The 17,916-nt window shown below is 48.7% G+C and overlaps 1 pseudogene; it reads left to right on the top strand.

Moving 5' to 3' along the window:
* The first annotated feature begins 12,625 nt into the window (after positions 1 to 12,625).
* LOC149354581 (uncharacterized) lies at positions 12,626 to 16,330 on the top strand (annotated as a pseudogene).
* The last annotated feature ends 1,586 nt before the right edge of the window (positions 16,331 to 17,916 follow it).

The following is a 17,916-nucleotide window of genomic DNA, read 5'->3' on the forward strand; positions in this document are numbered from 1 at the left end:
CTCGTGTCGATGTAGCTTGAACAAGAAAGGCTGCGATTTAACGGATCAACCAATTCTGTATTGCTGAAAATTTCTCAAAGGTTGAATTATCCGAATTTCTTCCTCGATTCCCATCCCGGGCGAAGGCAGTAGCCAGGAGAAGCCGGCGGCTGCACCTGGCCCACACTGCGCAGAAATAGTGAGATTGGAGACATGATGCTGTTTCTCGGAGTAGGGTCGGTTTAGTACGAGTGCAATGCATGACAAACTCAAATGCACAGTAAAAAAATGATTTCGCCAAGTGAGTCGCTCCTGCAGATGCTGATAGAACCACTACAGTTATGCATATTGCTGCCTCTTTCACAACAGATGCAGCAGCCGCATGCAATGTTGTCTTGAAACCCGAAGCAATAAACAAGGATTACTTAAGCGTAATTTCATCCAAATTAACTTCAATATCGATTTGCTGCACGATTCCAAATAACTAGCGACTAGTTTCGGATTGCAGTCAGGAGTGCCGATGCCTTCGGCTCCTTACATCTATATTAAGCGCTGTCTTGTGCTCCTTGCAACGTTGCCTTTGGAATGTCACAGACTATGAAGTGCAAGCTTTGTCGTCCATTCAGTGCAATTGAAGCTGTTAGTCTGCCTAGGGCTGGTTGGACTAGTTACCGTATTTACTCCCACATTCGACGATGCATCGTATAAATTGAGCCCTCAAATTCGAAAGCTAGAGAAAGAAAAACAGTTGGAATGTCGTGTACGCCGAATAACACAGGCTGCAAGCCACCAGCTTTAAATTACCGCGGCTGGCACAACGCATAGCATCTCTCAACTGAGTTGGCGTCGAGCGGAAGTTCCGACTGAACTTTGACACTTCGTCCTCAGCAACGCGCGATAGAGCACGCGACGCGTAAACACCTTTATTTAGTTCCATTAAATTAAGAGAGACACGCGGAACGCCAAAACCGTCACCATCGTAGTCCGCCATCGGCAGTAATCCTGCGTGGCTGCACAAAATGCATGGCGTTGTTATTGCATGCTAAAAGGCGTACACGCTGCTTTCCCGAACATCTTGCTGAATTTTCGGCAACCTTCGACGCCTCCGCACGAAACACAGTTGCTTGCTTAAGCGCTGCCAAGCCACGGTGACTGAGGAATGTCTGGGAAGTTTTCATTTTTCGAAAAGGCCCGATCGCTGCATTTACAGCGTGGCGATGGTCCGTTTTCATCACCGTAACGACTATCTAAAAATCTTTCTCTCGGGAAAGAAGAGACGCATGGCAGCGTTGCGCAAAAATGCTGGCCGCATTAGAACTTTCTGATGAATGCTCGGATTGGTGCGGAAGGCAAAGATTTTCGCAGCAGCACCCATCGTTTTGGCTCTCTCCCCTTGTTATCAGCATTTACATTCGAGCTTACGATTTTGGCTGGCCGTATTACGAATATTCGTCGAGGTGGAAGATTTGAGATCACAATTTAAAAAAAAAACAAGCTGACCTGTACGCGAGAAAATACGGTAGGCAACAGGATACTCTTAATATAATGTGCACAAAACAAGGCTTCTAAAATGGAGACCGAGTTATACCCTAAAAATCGTTCCCTAAGCTAACTCGCTTTTAAGTGGTAAAAGTTATTACAGCCAATACTCCGAAGACAAAACATTCACTTTAGTGTCCCTTTTGGTAGTTATACCAAGGGCCTTTCTTCAGGTGTAAGCACAGAGGGACTACAAAATTTTCATTGCAGGGCAACTTGTGAGGCGGTATTACCGGAGGAATATCGAGGCATGAAGAGACACCCAAGTCCTGATTCTTCACTGCTACAGAAACGCGTCTGGACAGATAAAAGCACAACATGCGTCTTCTGGAAGGGCACTTGTTCTCGCTGCTCGAGGCGTAACCCGTGTATTAAACTTGACAACATGTCGGTTATTCAGCAATGAATTTCTAAAGCATGCCCGATTACACGTAAGTCAAGCGCTGCGCCGGAACTGATTACCTCATAGTGGTTTGATGGAAATACAAGTTACAATAATTTGCTGAAAACATCCCTGGAATGTCTCTAACTGCAGGCATACGTAATGTAGGTGGAGTCTAAAATAGATGGAAGCCTGCTGCTTCTCCACTGCAGTGTCGCAAGATGTCACGGACTACGCGCGCAGTTTTCTTCTCGCGTGATCTCGTATTCAAGTGTAAGGACGAGAAGGAACTGCCTTCGCAGCATGAGCCGCAACCTATTAATACAAACGAAATCTCGCAAGAAACAGCTATGTGCGCCCAGCGGAGAATGGCATAAAGAACAAACGGAGTTTCGCACGACGACCACAAAACAAAAGGGACATTTTGTTTTATAACAATGCAAGGGGAGGGTGCAAGCAAAATATAGGGGATAGTTCTCTAGTGCAAAAAAAAGTAACCTTCTGCACATTAGCTGGCTGTACCCATTAAAACGTGAGTTCTCAAAAGGCCCGTTTTGGTTCTAGTTCACGTTTATACGAAACTGCATTCAAGATATCCAGGGGAAAATACGGCTTGCAAAATTATCCCAAACAGCCCTTTCTGCGCCTGCTGTCAAATCCTCGGCACTATGGAGGCAGACAGTACGAAAGCACATCCTGGTACATTTCGGCCTCGGAACTTGGTATGCGTCGACGAAAATGCGCCCATGGGCCCTTTAGCTGCTTTCAAACTGGCGGTATATTCATCCATACTGGCGCCCTTAAGAAGGTCACATCAATGGAATATATATTCGCCGCACCACCTGAAGGCGAGAGGCTGCATTACTGCTCCCTTTCGTAGTTCTAGAGAACACGTCAGGAGCTGTTTGCAGGCATCACTTATTTGCGCACGCTATAGGCTTGCGCGTGTTCTATGGTACTCACGCTATTGCAGCAGTAACAGCCCGGATAAGCTTCGTCCTAAGACTAGAGTGGACGAAGGTGCCATGGAGACCAATCCGTCGCCAGCACCGCGGACCTGGTCGGAAACGGCGACGGCGTTATCAGAACGGCCACCACAGTCCACACGGTGATGAGGGGTCCGTAAAACCGGGCTTCTACGTCGAAATGCGACGGGACAGCCCTTGGTCGTCAGCTGCAACAGAAAAGTTGCGACTCGGCATGGCAGCCTCTGTAACGAATACATTAACGAGGCTATCATAACAGAAGCGAGAGGCCCCCGCGTTCCATTTAACTATTCCGTAGTGTTTAGAAAACCAGTTCTTGCCGGTGGAGTTTTCTAATAAATTGTAAAAGAGGTACTTCTCAATGAGGTAGCCTTCTTGAGAAATAAAAGTCAATTAATGGCTCAAGTAATTCCTCTCGTTGGCAGTTCACTTCATTTAATCAAATTTTACCTTCAAGGAAGATCCTCCACCTTAAGCTTAGAGATGGCTGGGTTGTTAGCTTGCTGCTCTTGTTCAGAAATAAGGTGCGTTCCGAGGTTCAGACAGATAACGACCTCGAGCACGACATATCTTCCTTGTAAGGACCTGTAAGGTACGTACTGATATGAAATGTTGACGATAATATTTCATTCTTCTGATATGCAGAAAAATCTTTCCTTTGTAGTGCTTCCATCCCTCGCATGGGGCGGTTAAGAATGGCATAGAAAAGCCATAGCGAACACTTTTCAACGACACCAAAAACGTTAATTGCAAAAAATTCAAGCCCGCCGAAGGGAGATCTGCGCATATATTGAATATTAAGATAGATCTTACAAAATATGGAAATATTCTGTTCATAAACTCTTTACTGTTCCCCGTTCTAAAATGGCTTTGTTCAGAACCATTTAGAAAATGAATCACCATGAATTTCGGTGGCAGGTAGGCGAACGGCGTTGCCGTGATGGGTGCAGATCCGTGCGGATGTTCCTCGCAGCGTTCGCAGTCCTTGTCCTGGACCGGAGCGGGGCCATCCATCGCCAACGCCGAGTACCCAGCGTGGGCAGTCGTTGAACCGGACAGAAGAAAGGCGTTGGGTGCGCTCGGAGACCGGCGACCATCCAGAAGACGGCGGGCTCGTCCTGGTGTGACCGCTCCTACCGTTGCGGAAGCTGGCTCCTCGTTCAGCAACGGCCAGGCATCCATGGTGCATTGAGGAACCGCTTTAGCAGCTCCGAGACTGCGAGCCCTGAGATGATCGAACATCATTAGGCAGACGATTACAACGTGGCCACGTCCGTAGAGAAAGACCCTCTGGCCTGAAGACCAGTTGGAATATGAGATGATGATGATGATGAAAACCGCGAGGAAATCTTCTTTGCCTTCGGCTCCGTGTTCTGTATGGCACGTGTGCAAGAAACGATGATGGCAGTTGGTAGCACGCGCAGGTGCACGCTACATGCTTTAAAAGCGTGGCACCTAGGGCAGTAGAAAGCGAAAGGAAAAGAAGAAGACAGCTGATGTCAGACAAATTCGGAAAAGAAAAATCCCCCTGTCGGAATGAGTAATTACTCCCTTATTACATATATACTCCACCTTGGGGGATTCCCCTAAAAATTTGGACAAATTTGTGAATTAAAAAAAATGGATGACTAACACGATGCAGCCACACCAGTTGATTAAGCCCCGCTGTAGCGAATAAAGACTACCTGCGGTAATGAATCGGCTGCCCCTTTTCAGCTTGCCGCGTTTTTTCTCGCATAGCGCCCGTATTTGCGTCGTATCTTCCCAAAAGACCACGACAAGGAACCGATATGGGCAGCTTGTGTGCACGCCCGCTTACTAGCCCTGTCACGGTAGATGCGAGATCGTAGCGGTTTTGTGTATGCAGCCTCAATTAGCGTCACCAGGATTTTCCAACACAGAGCACATAATTATGTTCCACCTGCCCTGAAGTACCCTACGAGGGAACGATGTGGGCAGCAGTTGGGCACGCTCGTTTCCAAGCCCCGCCACGGCCTACGTGGGACCTACAGCGTTTTCTTGTGGGTAGCACCATTTGGGTTAGCAGAGGTTTTTGGAGCATAGAGCCCATATTGTTCTAACATCTACCTTTAAGTACCCGACAAGGGACCGATCTGGTCTAGATGTAAGAATGTGACATGAGGCAGCCGTAGCAACATCGATATGAGACCCATGTAGTATCAACCGGAGGAAGCCCAATTTAGCCTGGCCCACTCCCCACAGAGCGCCGACGTAGGTGCTCCAGCGGTTGCTCCAGCACTACTTTCCGATGAGGCATCCACTAGGGCCCCCCATTGTGTGCGTTGGGATTATGAGTCCGTTCCACATGCTTCGTGGCAGGTCGAGTTTGTGGGGTTTAACATCCCAAAGCGACTCAGGCTATCGAGGACGCGTAGTGGAGGGCTCCAGCCAGTTTAGAACACCGGCGGTTTTTACGTGCACTGATATCGCAATGTACACGGTCCTCGAGCATTTCCCCTCCATCGTAATGCGACCGCCGCGGTCGCGATCGAACCCGCGTCGTTTGGGTAGGCCGCCTTGCACCATAACTACTGTGTATCGCGATTGCCTAGATAGGATTTCCTGCCTGAAGGACTTCCCATGAGTCTATCATACTGCGAGATCCTGACTATTTCAGTAAACTGGAGTGGTGTGGAGCCAATATCTGAGAGCTTTTCATGGGCAGTGTGGACGGGACACCCAGCGCCTGCTGTATGCTTTTGCATATGATGCCCTCACTCTTCTGCTTCTCGAAGGCCTTAAGATTGAGCTAGGGATAAACATAAGCTATTCTACATATAATAAAGGCCCAGATACGCATAGCTAGGATTGCTTGTCTTATCCAGAACCATATTTTGCAAATCCTTTGGATGAGCTTTATGATCTGCTTTGTGCAGCCCACTAATTTCCTTAGTGTTTCGCCATTACAGTGCTAGTCTGTATCAAGAATCCAAAACTCTGATATTGTCTAATTTTGGAATGGGGATCCCTCCGACTGTGAGTGGTATCTGTGGCTCCTCCTTACTTTTCCTGCCTTCGGTCTGGTATATCATATAACGGTAAATATCAACAAATATGTTGCGTGCAGCTTCTAAACATATGTAGAGGGAAATGCACTTGAAAATAAATAAGCATGCTTAATAGTGCCCGCTTCATCTGCGTTCTAAGAAGTTCACTCCTGAATGAAATTTGGGACGCATCCCGATGGGGGGATTTTTTTTTTCCGAATTCGTCTGACATCAGCTGTCTTCTTCTTTTCCTTTCGCTTTCTACCGCCCCAGGTGGCACGCTTTTAAAGCATGTAGCGTGCACCTGCGCGTGCTACCTACTGCCATCATCGTTTCTTGCCCACGTGCCATACAGAACACGGAGCCGAAGGCAAAGAAGATTTCCTGGCGGTTTTCATCATCATCATCATCTGATATTCCAGCTGGTCTTTAGGCCAGAGGGTCTTTCTCTACGGACGTGGCCACGTTGTAATCGTCTGCCTAATGATGTTCGATCATCTCAGGGCTCGCAGTCTCGGAGCCGCTAAAGCAGTTCCTCAATGCACCATGGATGCCTGGCCGTTGCTGAACGAGGAGCCAGCTTCTGCAACGGTAGGGGCGGCCACACCAGGACGAGTTCGCCGTCTTCTGGATGGTGGCCGGTCTCCGAGCGCACCCAACGCGTTTCTTCTGTCCGGTTCAGCCACTGCCCACGCTGGGTACTCGGCGTTGGCGGTTAGTGGCCCCGCTCCGCTCCAGGACAAGGACTTCGAATGCTGTGAGAAACATCCGCACGGATCTGCGCCCATCACGGCCATGTCTTTCGCCTACCTGCCACCAAAAGTCATGGTGATTCATTTTCTCAATTATTCTTGACAAAGCCGTTTTAGAACGGGAAACAGGAAAGAGTTTATGAACGCAGTTCTTTCATATTTTGTAAGATTTATCTTAATATTCAATATATCCGCAGATCTTCCTTCGGCGTGCTTGAATTTTTTTGCAATTAACGTATTTGGTGTCGTTGAAAAGTGTTCCCTATTGCTTTTCTATGCTATTCTTAACCGCCCCGTGCGAGCGATGGAAGCACTACAAAGGAAAGATTTTTCTGCATATCAGAAGAATGGAATATTATCGTCAACATTTCATATCAGTACGTACCTTACAGGTCCTTACAAAGAAGAGGTTCGTGGTCGAGGTCGTTATCTGTCCGAACCTCGGAACGCACCTTATTTCTGAAGAAGAGCAGCAAGCTAACAACCCAGCGATCTCTAAGCGTCAGGTGCAGGATCTCCCTTGAAGCTAAAATTTGATTCAATGAAGTAAGCTGCCAACGAGAGGAATTACTTGAGCCATTAATTGATATTTATTTCTCAAGAAGGCTACCTCATTGAGAAGTACCTGTTTTACAATTTATTAGAAAACTCCACCGACAAGCGCTGGTTTTCTAAACACTACGGAATAGTTAAATGGAACGCGGGTGCCTCTCGCTTTTTGAAGATAGCCCCGTTAATGTATTCGTTACAGAGGCTGCCATGCAAACAGTCACAATCTTTCTGTTGCAGCTAACGACCAAGGCTTGTCCCGTCGCATTTCGACGTAGAAGCCCGGTTTTACGGACCCCTCATCACCCTGTGGGCTGCGGTGGCCGTTCTGATAATGCCGTCGCCGTTTCCGACCAGGACCGCGGTGCTGGCGACGCACTGGTCTCCATGACACCTTCGGCCACTCTGGTCTTAGGACGGAGCTTATCCGGGCTGTTGCTGCTGCAATAGCGTGAGTACCATTCAACACGCGTAAGCCCACAGCGTCCGCATCTAACTGATGCCTGCACACATCCCCTGACGTGTTTGCTAGAACTACGAAAGGGAGCAGTAATGCAGCCTCTCGCCTTCAGTGGTGCGGCGAATGTATATTCAATTGATGTGGCCTTCCTAAGGGCGCCAATATGGATGTATACAGGGTGTCCCAGCTAACTTGGACCAAGGTTTATAAAAAAACTATGCATTCGTCAGAATTAAAATCACGTAGATGTTGTTAAGGTTTATCTAAAGTTACAGTACCATTTTTTTGCTCCTTCTATTTGAATAATTAGTCGAGATAAATAAATTAACTTTTTAAATATGGCTTGAAACGTTCCGGCATCAATCGGAGAGTTGTGGGGCTCCACAAATATCGGGCAACCCAGGCACTTCCAACGAGATAGACTTAGCGTGGCCGTTTTTATTCGGGAAAAACGAAACCCCGCGGAGTTTAAAAAATACCACGTGGCAGCGCGCTCCGTGCGCCCGGATGCGGAGCGATTACAGCGCTCTCATCCGTGCTTTGTAAGAAACATCACTCGCTTCGGGCCTTTCGTGCTTACAAGACAGGGCTTCGCAATGTGCTTGGTTCCAAGATAAGCGCCAGTGGGTACGGGCGGGAGTTGAAAGAAAGCGCGGCTCCCGTTTCTGCGGCAATAACTGCACACTCACGTTAGCAGAATGCATGCGGAGGAACGATGACAATCTCATGGGTTTGAATTTGGGAGCAAGATCCCAACAAGCAAAGACGCATATAACAAGCCTGATAACGTCGTGTAAATTGGGCTGAAAAACAGGAGCCGCGCTTTCTTTCCATTGCCGCCCGTATCTACCGGCGTTTATCTTGGAACCAAGCACATCGCGAATCCCTGTCTTGGGAAGCACGAAAGGCCCGAAGCGTGTGATGTTTTCTTGCAAAGCATGGATGAGAGCGCTGTAATCGCGGCGCATCCGGGCGCACGGAGCGCGCTGTCACGTGGTATTTTTTTTAAACTTTGCGGGCTTTCGTTTTTCCCGAATAAAAACGGCCACGGTAAGTCTATCTCGTTGGAAGTGCCTGGGTTGGACAATATTTGTGGAGCTCCACAACTTTCCTATTGACGCCTGAACGTTTGAAGCTATATTTAAAAAGTTAATTTATTTATCTCGACTAATTATTCAAATAGGAGGAGCGAAAAAACGGTACTGTAACTTTAGATAAACCTTAACAACATCCACGCGATTTGAGTTCTGAAGAACGCTTAGTTTCTTTATAAATCTTGGTCCAAGTTAGCTGGGACACCCTGTATACCACCATTTAGAAAGCAGCTAAAGGGCCCATGGGCGCATTTTCGTCGGGGATTACCAAGTTCCGAGGCCGAAATGTACCAGGATGTGTTTTCGGACTGTCTGCTTGTATACTGCCGAGGATTTGACAACAGGCGTAGAAAGCGCTGCTTGGGATAATTCTGCAAGCCGTATTTTCCCCGGGACATCTTGAATGCAGTTTCGTATAAACATTGAACTGGAACCAAAACGGGACGACTTTTGAGAACTCACGTTCTAATGGGTACAGCCAGCTAATGTGCAGAAGATTACTTTTTTTTTGCACTGGAGACCTACCCCCTATATTTTGCTTGGATCCTACCCTTGCATCGTTACAACACAAAATGCCCCTTTTCTTTTGTGGTCGTCGTACTAAACTCCGTTTGTTATTTATCCCATTCTCCGCTGGGTGTACATAGGTGTTTCTTGCGAGATTTAGCATGCGTTAATGGGCTGCGATTCTTGCTCAGAAAGCAGTTCCTTCTCGTCCTTACACTTGAATACGAGATCACGCGAGAAGAAAACAGCGCACGTAGTCCGTGGCATTTGGCGACACTGCAGTGGAGAAGCAGGAGGCTTCCATCTATTTTAGACTCCACCTACATTACGTATGCCTGTAGTTAGAGACATTCCAGGGAAGTTTTCAGCAAATTATCGTAACCTGTGTTTTCATCGAACCACAATGAGGTAATCAGTTCCGGTGCAGCGCTTGACTCACGTGTAATCGGGCATGCTTTAGAAATTCATTGCTGAATAACCGACATGTTGTCAAGTTTAATACACGGGTGACGCCTTGAGCAGTGAGAACAAGAGCACTTCCAGGTGACGCATGTTGTGCTTTTATCTGACCAGACGCGTGTCTGTAGCAGTGAAGAATCAGGACTTGGGTGACTCTGCGTGCCTCGATATTCCTCCGGTGATACTGCCTCACAAGTTGCCCTGCAATGAAAATTTTGCAGTCCTTCTGTGCTTACACCTGAAGAAAGGCCCTTGGTATAACTACTAAATGGACACTACAATGAACGTTTTGTCTTCGGAGTATTGACTGTAATAAATTCTACCACTTAACAGCGAGTTAGCTTAGGGCATGCTTTAGAAATTTGGGGTATAATTTGAGGGTATAACTCAGTCTCCATTTTAAAAGCCTTGTTTCGTGCGCACTATATTCACGCTATCATGTTGCCTACAGTATTTGCTCGCGTATACGTCAGATTGTTTTTAAAAAAAAATTGTGCTCTAAAATCTCGCTCCTCGACGAATATTCGTAACTCGGCCAGCCAAAGGCATAAGCTCGAATGTAAACGCTGATAAGGAGGGGAGAGAGCCAAAACGATGGGTGCTGCTTCGAAAATCTTTGCCTTCCGCACCAATTCGAGCATTCATCAGAAAGGTCGATAACTGCCAGCATTTTTTGCGCAACGGTGCCATGCTTCTCTTCTTTCCCGAAAGAGACATTTTTAGATAGTCGTTACGGTGATGAGAACGGACCATCGCCACGCTGTCAACGCAGCAATCGGGCGACGGGCGTTTCAAAAAATGAAAACTTCCCCAATTATTGTTCAGTCACCGTGGTTTGGCAGCGCTTAAGCAAGCAGTTGTCTTTCGCGCGGAGGCGTCGAAGGTTGCCGAAATTTCATCAAGATGCTCGGGAAAGCAGCGTGTACGCCTTTTAGCATACGATAGCAACGCCATGCATTTTGTGCAGCCATTCAGGATTATTGCCGATTGCGGACTACATTGGCGACGCTTTTGGTGTTCCGCGTGCCTCTCTTAATTTAATGGAACGAAATGAAGGTGTTTACGCGTCGAGTGTTCAATCGCGCGTTGCTGAGGACGAAGTGTCAAAGTTCAGTCGGAACTTCCGCACGACGCCAACACAGCTGAGAGATGCTATGCGTTGTGCCGGCCGCTGTAATTTAAAGCTGGTGGCTTGCAGCCTGCGTTAATTGGCGTACACGACATTCCAACTCTTTTTCATTCTCTAGCTTTCGAATTTGCGGGCTCAGTTTACACGGTGCATCATCGAATGTGGGAGTAAATGCGGTAACTAGCCCGACCAGCCGAAGGCAGACTAGCGGCTTCAATTGCACTGAATGGACGACAATGCTTGCACTTCACAGTCTGTGACGTCCCAAAGTCGACGTTGCAAGGAGCACAAGACAGCGCTTAATATAGATGTAAGGAGCCGAAAGAATCGGCACTCCAGATTGTGATCCCAAACTAGTCTCTACTTATTTGAAATCATGCAGGAAATCGCTATTGAAGTTCATTTGGATGAAATTACGCTTAAGTAATTTTGGTTTGTTGCTTCAGGTTTCAAGACAACATTACATGCGGCTGTTGCATCTCTTGTGAAAAAGGTAGCAATATGCTTAACTCTGGTGGTTTTATTGGCGTCTGCGGGAACGACTCATTTGGCGAAATCATTTCTTTACCGTGGTTTTGAGTTTATTGTATTGCATTGCACTCGTACTAAACCTACTCTACACCGAGAAACAGCATCATGTCTCTAATCTCACTATTTCTGCACAGTGGGGGCTAGGTGCGGCCGCCGGCTTCCTCGGACTCCTGGCTGCGGCCTGGATGCGAATGGACGAAGAATTTCGGATAATTTGACCTTTGAGAAATTTTCAGTAATACAGAATTGGTTGATGCGTTAAATCGCAGCCTTTCTTGTTCAAACTACATCGACACAAGGTACACTCAAAGTAAATCTCTGTCAGAGGAAAAGCAGACAGAGTTGACGTGACCCTGCCCGGCTAATAAACACAGCAAAATTGAAAGGGAAGGAAGGACGGAGGATTAGCAAATGCCTGATAATGTAGTCAGAATTAAATGCATTTTATGGGCGATTAAGGTAATTATAATGTCCACGCGTAGGTTGGTTGGCACTCGTCTCGCATGTAGCTCTGGCGCGTAGCACACACAGTCCATGTCATACAGGGAAACCAATGCACAGTGCTTACACATGCTTCAATGTTTGGCCTCCATGCAAACACATAGCTCTGCGCACTTACGTATGGACATGCAGGTTTCGCAAGCAGCATAGGCACAAATTACCTGACCCTGGCGTCTTAGCAAAGAAATTTCGAGTATCAATACAGTCATCTATTTTCTCTGATATTGCAACTTTCTCCGAAAAGCACTAAACACAGACATTACCTCTTCACCGCATCATACTACGCTTGTGTAGCTTTCAGAGGAGGCAACGGGAGCCGTTCAATATACCAGATTTAGGTAGGAGGTCCGCTCTCCAGGATTCAGTGCTCCAGCATAATTCTGCGCACCTGCACGTGCTGGCAATGAAGGAAACGAGGTTGATTAGAGCAAAGGACGACCATCACACGGCAGCACGAAATCCACAGAGAATACATTTAGCCTTTCAAGAATGAAGACAATCCTCCATTGGACCTCCAATTTCGAGGAAAGAGCCAAGCAACGACACCGCACGGCTGCTGATACACTCCGCCTGGAACGGGAGCTAGGCCTTGATGAGCTAATGTGCCTCATTCCACCCACCGATTTGCCTTCCTATACACATAGCTTGACAAAAGCATTGATGTTTTACTGATAGCACCTGTGCCGCGTTTCATGTGTCTGCGTTATCGGATGCCTGAAACGTTGTTTGTCCGGGACGTCACTTGTCAAATGAGTGCTTGCTATACAAAGATGCTGCTTGCGTGAAATAAAAGGTTGTTGTTATCGTGCCGGGATCGGGGCCAGTCTCAGTTCCTACCTGCCCGCTGCCTGGCCGCGCTCGGCGTCCGGCAAGGGCCTTAACGCCGCACGGTGTCAGAAGTGGGATCCTCTGGCATTTGAGGGGCGTTGCCTTAACTTCGTCACCCGGCGCCATATTAGAGGACAACGCAGTCATGCCCTTTCACGGCATGTTCGCGGTTCCAGCTCCGCCAAGGTTTGACTTCGACCGGACGTCCGAATGGCCTTCTTGGATCCAACTCTTTGATGACTACCGCTTCGCCTCGGGCCTAAATGAGCGGAGTGAAAAAGCGCAGGTCCGGACTCTACTTTATACGATGGGCAGGCAAGCAAGAGAAATCTTCTCTACTGTTGCATTACCCGAAGAATAGAAGCGATACGAAGTCGTCAAAAAAGTTCGACAAACACTTCGTCGCCGCAAGGAACCTTGTTTATGAGAGCGCGTACTTTCACCGTCGCACTCAAGAACCTGGAGAGTCAGTCGAGCAATTTGTTACCGCAATGCACACGCTGGTGGACCGGTGCGACTACGAGGAAAAAGAACGCATTATTCGCGACAGGTTCGTGGTCGGCCTCAGGGATGCTAAGCTCTGAGTCGCTTCAAATGGATGCGGATTTGACTCCCGAAAGCGCTTTGGCAAAAGCGCGCTTAAAGGAGACCGTCAAACGACAGCAGCAGCAACTGCGAGAAACCGACGACGAACCCCAGGTAGCGGCGACCGGCAATCTTGATGCGGTCAGCAAGCAAGGGCAGCCCGGAAAGTATTCTTCAGGACAGCACTCGGGCAGCTCGTCAAAGAACTGTTCACCTAGAATACAAGGTCCGCGCCGCAGAGTCCACTCCTGCCGACCAGGCACCCCCGGGTCATGCCCCAACTGTGGTCAAGGAGCGCACTCCAGAGCCTCGTGCCCGGCGAAAGCAGCGAAATGCAACTACTGCGGTTGTTCCGGACAGTTTGCAGCTGTATGTCAGAAAAATGCTGCACGTGATGGAAAGAAGGTACTGCTTTCATCTCTCCATATGGACAAGGGGGCGTACTTCGTTGGCGTGGTGAACGGGGAGTACTCCAATTTTCGGTATGTACAGGTCGTCATTAACGGCACTCCGGTGTTCGCTAAGTAGATTCCGGTGCCGAAGTTTCTGTTGTGCCCTCAAAGTTTCCCGGTTTGCCTACCAGGCTAGAAAAGTGCGACCTAATCCTAACAAGCCCGTCGAATGAGCCACTGTATGTTTTGCGAAAGTTTCATGCCACTATCCAGTGGAGACAGAACACTGTCCAGCAAATCTTGTACGTGGTCTCACCATTGCGCTCCGTACTTTTGGGTCTCCCAGCGCTTGAGGCTCTAGAAGTTATTAATTTCGCGGACTCGGTCAGTAGCGCAACAGCCGTCGAAGCTTGCTACCCGCAGCATTTGAGTGGTCTAGGAGCGATAAAAGGAGAATACGGAATTAGACTGAAGCCGAACTCGATACCTTTTGCAATTAATGTTGCGCGCCGCATAGCCTTACCCTTGCGTGGCGGAGTTAAGCTGGAGCTTGAGCGTATGGAGCGAGATGGCGTGATCCTCAAAGCTGAATAACCAACAGAATGGTGTGCAGGAATTGTGGCAATACTCAAACCATCTGGAGCGGTTCGTATTTGCGTTGACTTGACGCAATTAAACAAAAGTGTTCTTCGCGAGCGCTATGTCATGCCGACAGTGGATGATAGCCTCGGTCTTTTAGGTGGTGCCTCTGTGTTTTCACATTTGGACGCCAACTCTGGCTTCTTTCAAATTAAGTTGTCGCCCGAAAGCCAGTTGTTAACTACGTTCATAATGACAGTTGGGCGATACTGTTTTCAAAGACTGCCGTTTGGATTAACGTCAGCACCCGTTATCTTTCAGAAAAAAATGGCGCAGATACTTGAAGGAATCCCATTCGTGATAAACCCGATAGATGATGTGCTCATTTTTGGCAACGACAAAGCTCAACATGACGAGCGCCTGCGTCTAACTTTAGATCGTCTCTCTAGTGCCGGCGTTACGATAAACAAAGAAAAGTGTTCCTTTGGGGTCACTGAGGTAAAATTTCTTGGCTGTGTGCTTAGTAAAGATGGCATCAAGCCGGATCCTGAAAAAGTTCGTGCTATCAAAGAACTGGCGACGCCAGCTAACGTGTCTAACGTTCGACGGCTGCTCGGTATGGCTAATCATCTGGCAAGATTCATACCAGATTTGGCTTCGAAAACAGCGCCTTTACGTCACCTCCTTTTGAAGGGTTCCGAATGGACTTGGGGACCAGCCCAAGAGCAAGCGCTATCGTACGTCAAAGACATTATCTCTTCGACGCGCGTCATGGCTAAGTATGATGTACAGTACCCTACGATTCGTTCCGCTGACGCGTCATCATTATGTTTGGTGGCCGTATTGATACAAGTTCTACCAAACAGTGAAAAAAGACCTGTTGCATCTGCGTCAGGCTCGTTGACACCTGCCGAAACCAGATACTCTAACATTGAGAACGAAGCGTTGGCAATGACTTGGGCAGCAGAACGATTCGAAGGGTGCATCAAAGCTCTTGAAATTTTCTTTGAAACCGACCACGAACCACTTGTAACGTTGGTGAGAAAATACCTAAAGATGCTTTGCCACCTCGTAATCAGCGCTTTCGCATGAGGCTTATGGGGTTCAGCTTTGCGGCTGTGCATGTCGCGGGTAAGAGCCTCGTTACTGCAGATGTATTGTCTAGAGGCCCGATTCAGGGAAACCAAATTGATGCTCATGCACTGAGTATTGGCGAATTCACCAAATTCGTTCCGGGCTGTTTGACAAATGCCGTCGAGGCTTGCCTTTTTGAACGAGTCAAAGCTGAACAAGGAGCCGATGAAGTCTGTTAAGCTCTCGCAAAATTCAGCCTGGAAGGCTGGCCCAAGTTCTCATCGCCGTCGATGGTCTTGCGTCCATACTGGCAGGAACGAGCAACGCTCACAGTCGCTGAAGGCGTGCTGCTCAAAGGTCTGAGGCTGGTGATCCCACAAAAATTACGCGCAGAGGTCGTGATACGCTTGCACGAGAGTCACCAAGGAATTGAGAAATGCAGAGCTCGAGCGAGAGTCCGTATGGTTGCCTGGGTTGAGTTACCAGCTGAGAGTGTAATGAAGCGGCATTGCCAATACGGCACAGAACACAAGTACGGCCATCGTTGGAGGTATAATGAAGCGGCATTGCCAATATGGGGGCTACAGCACACAAGTAGGGCCATCGTTGGCGGTGTAATGAATCGGAATCGCCAATATGTGAGCTACAGCACACAAGTAGGGCCATCGTTGGAAGTGTTATGAATCGGAATTGCCAATATGTGAGCTACAGCGCACAAGTAGGGCCATCGTTGGAGATGATATATAGAGGCATAGCCAATATGGGGAGAACAGTGGGTAAGTTGGGCCATTGTTGGATATGATACTGAGTGGAACTGCGTATATGGAGACAGTGAAGTCAGCTCAGGACATATGTAGGGCCAGACATAGCCAACTCTCTCCCAATATTGGACCAACGGTTCGTGGTGCCTGGGGCCTTAAAATAGCCCCTTCCATTGTCTTCTCGCCTTTTTCGTGCAATCACAGGGACTCCATCATGGGCACCGCCTTTGGATGAAGCCAGCGACGCTCACTGGCTGGCTTTACCAGCTTTCTGAAGTCGGGTAATCATTAACGGCCCAAGCCGCACACGTAATGGGCCCAGTATTGGAAGTTGCTGGCTTCACTCTGTTCATTCGTTGGATCGGGCTTTGCCAATACATTTCCAATAATGGGCCCATTAGCTGTGCTGCTGGGGGGCGCTCTCCCCTTCATCATATTCGTTGGCTGGGGCAGTGGGAATAAGCTCCCGAAAGTGTCCTTTCCTCAGGTCACCTCCTCACCTACAACTGGACGCGCAGTTGATCAAGCGCAGCTGTCAGCTGATGTCCCTTCAGGAAGCCGGCCTGGGGGAACCCTTGTCTTGGTTCAAGGAGGCGCCCGAAGGCGAACTCTTGCAGCGGCGTCACCCGCGCCGTCGACAAAAGAGCGAAGCGCGGATGACTGACAGCCGCTCGTCTCCGTGCTTGGCGCCAGGCGATGGGTGATGTCTCCCTGGCGGTGGTAGAGTTGGGAACAAAAGTCTCCGGACCACGTGTTCCTCAAACGATGCTTATAGCTCAACTATTTCACAGCGGCTGCAGGCCACACTTGTGGAGATGAAAGAACAAAATTTTGACTTGTACCCTCCACAAGTGTGGTAATCAGTCGCCGACTAATAGCAGAGATATCGGTTTCGTTTGAGGAACACGGGGTCTGGAGACTTTTGTCCCTGACTGTACATACATAGTCACAGGGTCATTACTGATGTGTTTGACGTTGCCTAAACGCCAAACTCCATCGGCGCTTTTCGGTTTGCGCGCGGAGCGCCTGCGCGACCAGCACGCGCCACGACGAGCGTCGAAAAGGGGCATGCATGTCCATGCTCCTGGTGCTGGCTCGCTCCTCCTCGTGAGCCGACTGAAAAGAATGTCAAGCCGTGAACAAAAGATAGTTGGGGAGCTGCAAGGATTCCGAGAAAATTTGGTGGAACCTGAAAGAGCTTTCAGCCGTGAAGAAAAGACTCCCCGAGAGCGCCGCGGTCCTCCGATTGTTGAAAACCGGACCCCGGTTCCGGCACGCGCGCTAGCGCTCGTGCGCAGGCGCCGATATCTGGCACTGTCAGATACGAGCGTCGTGGGCGCGCTGGGCGGTAGCCGACGCGTCGCGCATGCGCAGACCGGGTCTGGCCGACGCGTGGGCCCCCAAACGCGCAGGACGTGCGCCGAAAAGCGCCGATGGAGTTGGGCTTAAGCAAAACCACTTCAGCCGGGAAAACAGGGGGTGGCATTGACGCCGCATTGGAGGCACATGGATGGAAGGAATCGTCGAGATTACGTGTCTTCGTCTGTCGTGTCGGGTGCCGGCTTCCTTTTAAGGTAGTCGCATACAGGCGCGTACATGGATAAGCACCGCTGTAGTAAAATCCAGCAGTGCCTCTGTGAAAGACTTAAAGGGACACTGAGGAGAAATTGAAGTTGGCTTGTATCGGCAGAATACCAGCTCCTGATTACAAAAATGGCTGCGGCTTAGCTTAGGTTAAGCCTAGTCAGATGCGAAGCATATTGTCGCCGAGTTGCATATCGAGCACGCCGCTTGGCTAGACGTTCTTCACGCTCTTCATCA

Source organism: Amblyomma mixtum, chromosome 3 (genome assembly GCF_055824585.1).
Source record: "Amblyomma mixtum isolate Tamu chromosome 3, ASM5582458v1, whole genome shotgun sequence".
Taxonomy (NCBI): Eukaryota; Metazoa; Arthropoda; class Arachnida; order Ixodida; family Ixodidae; genus Amblyomma; species Amblyomma mixtum.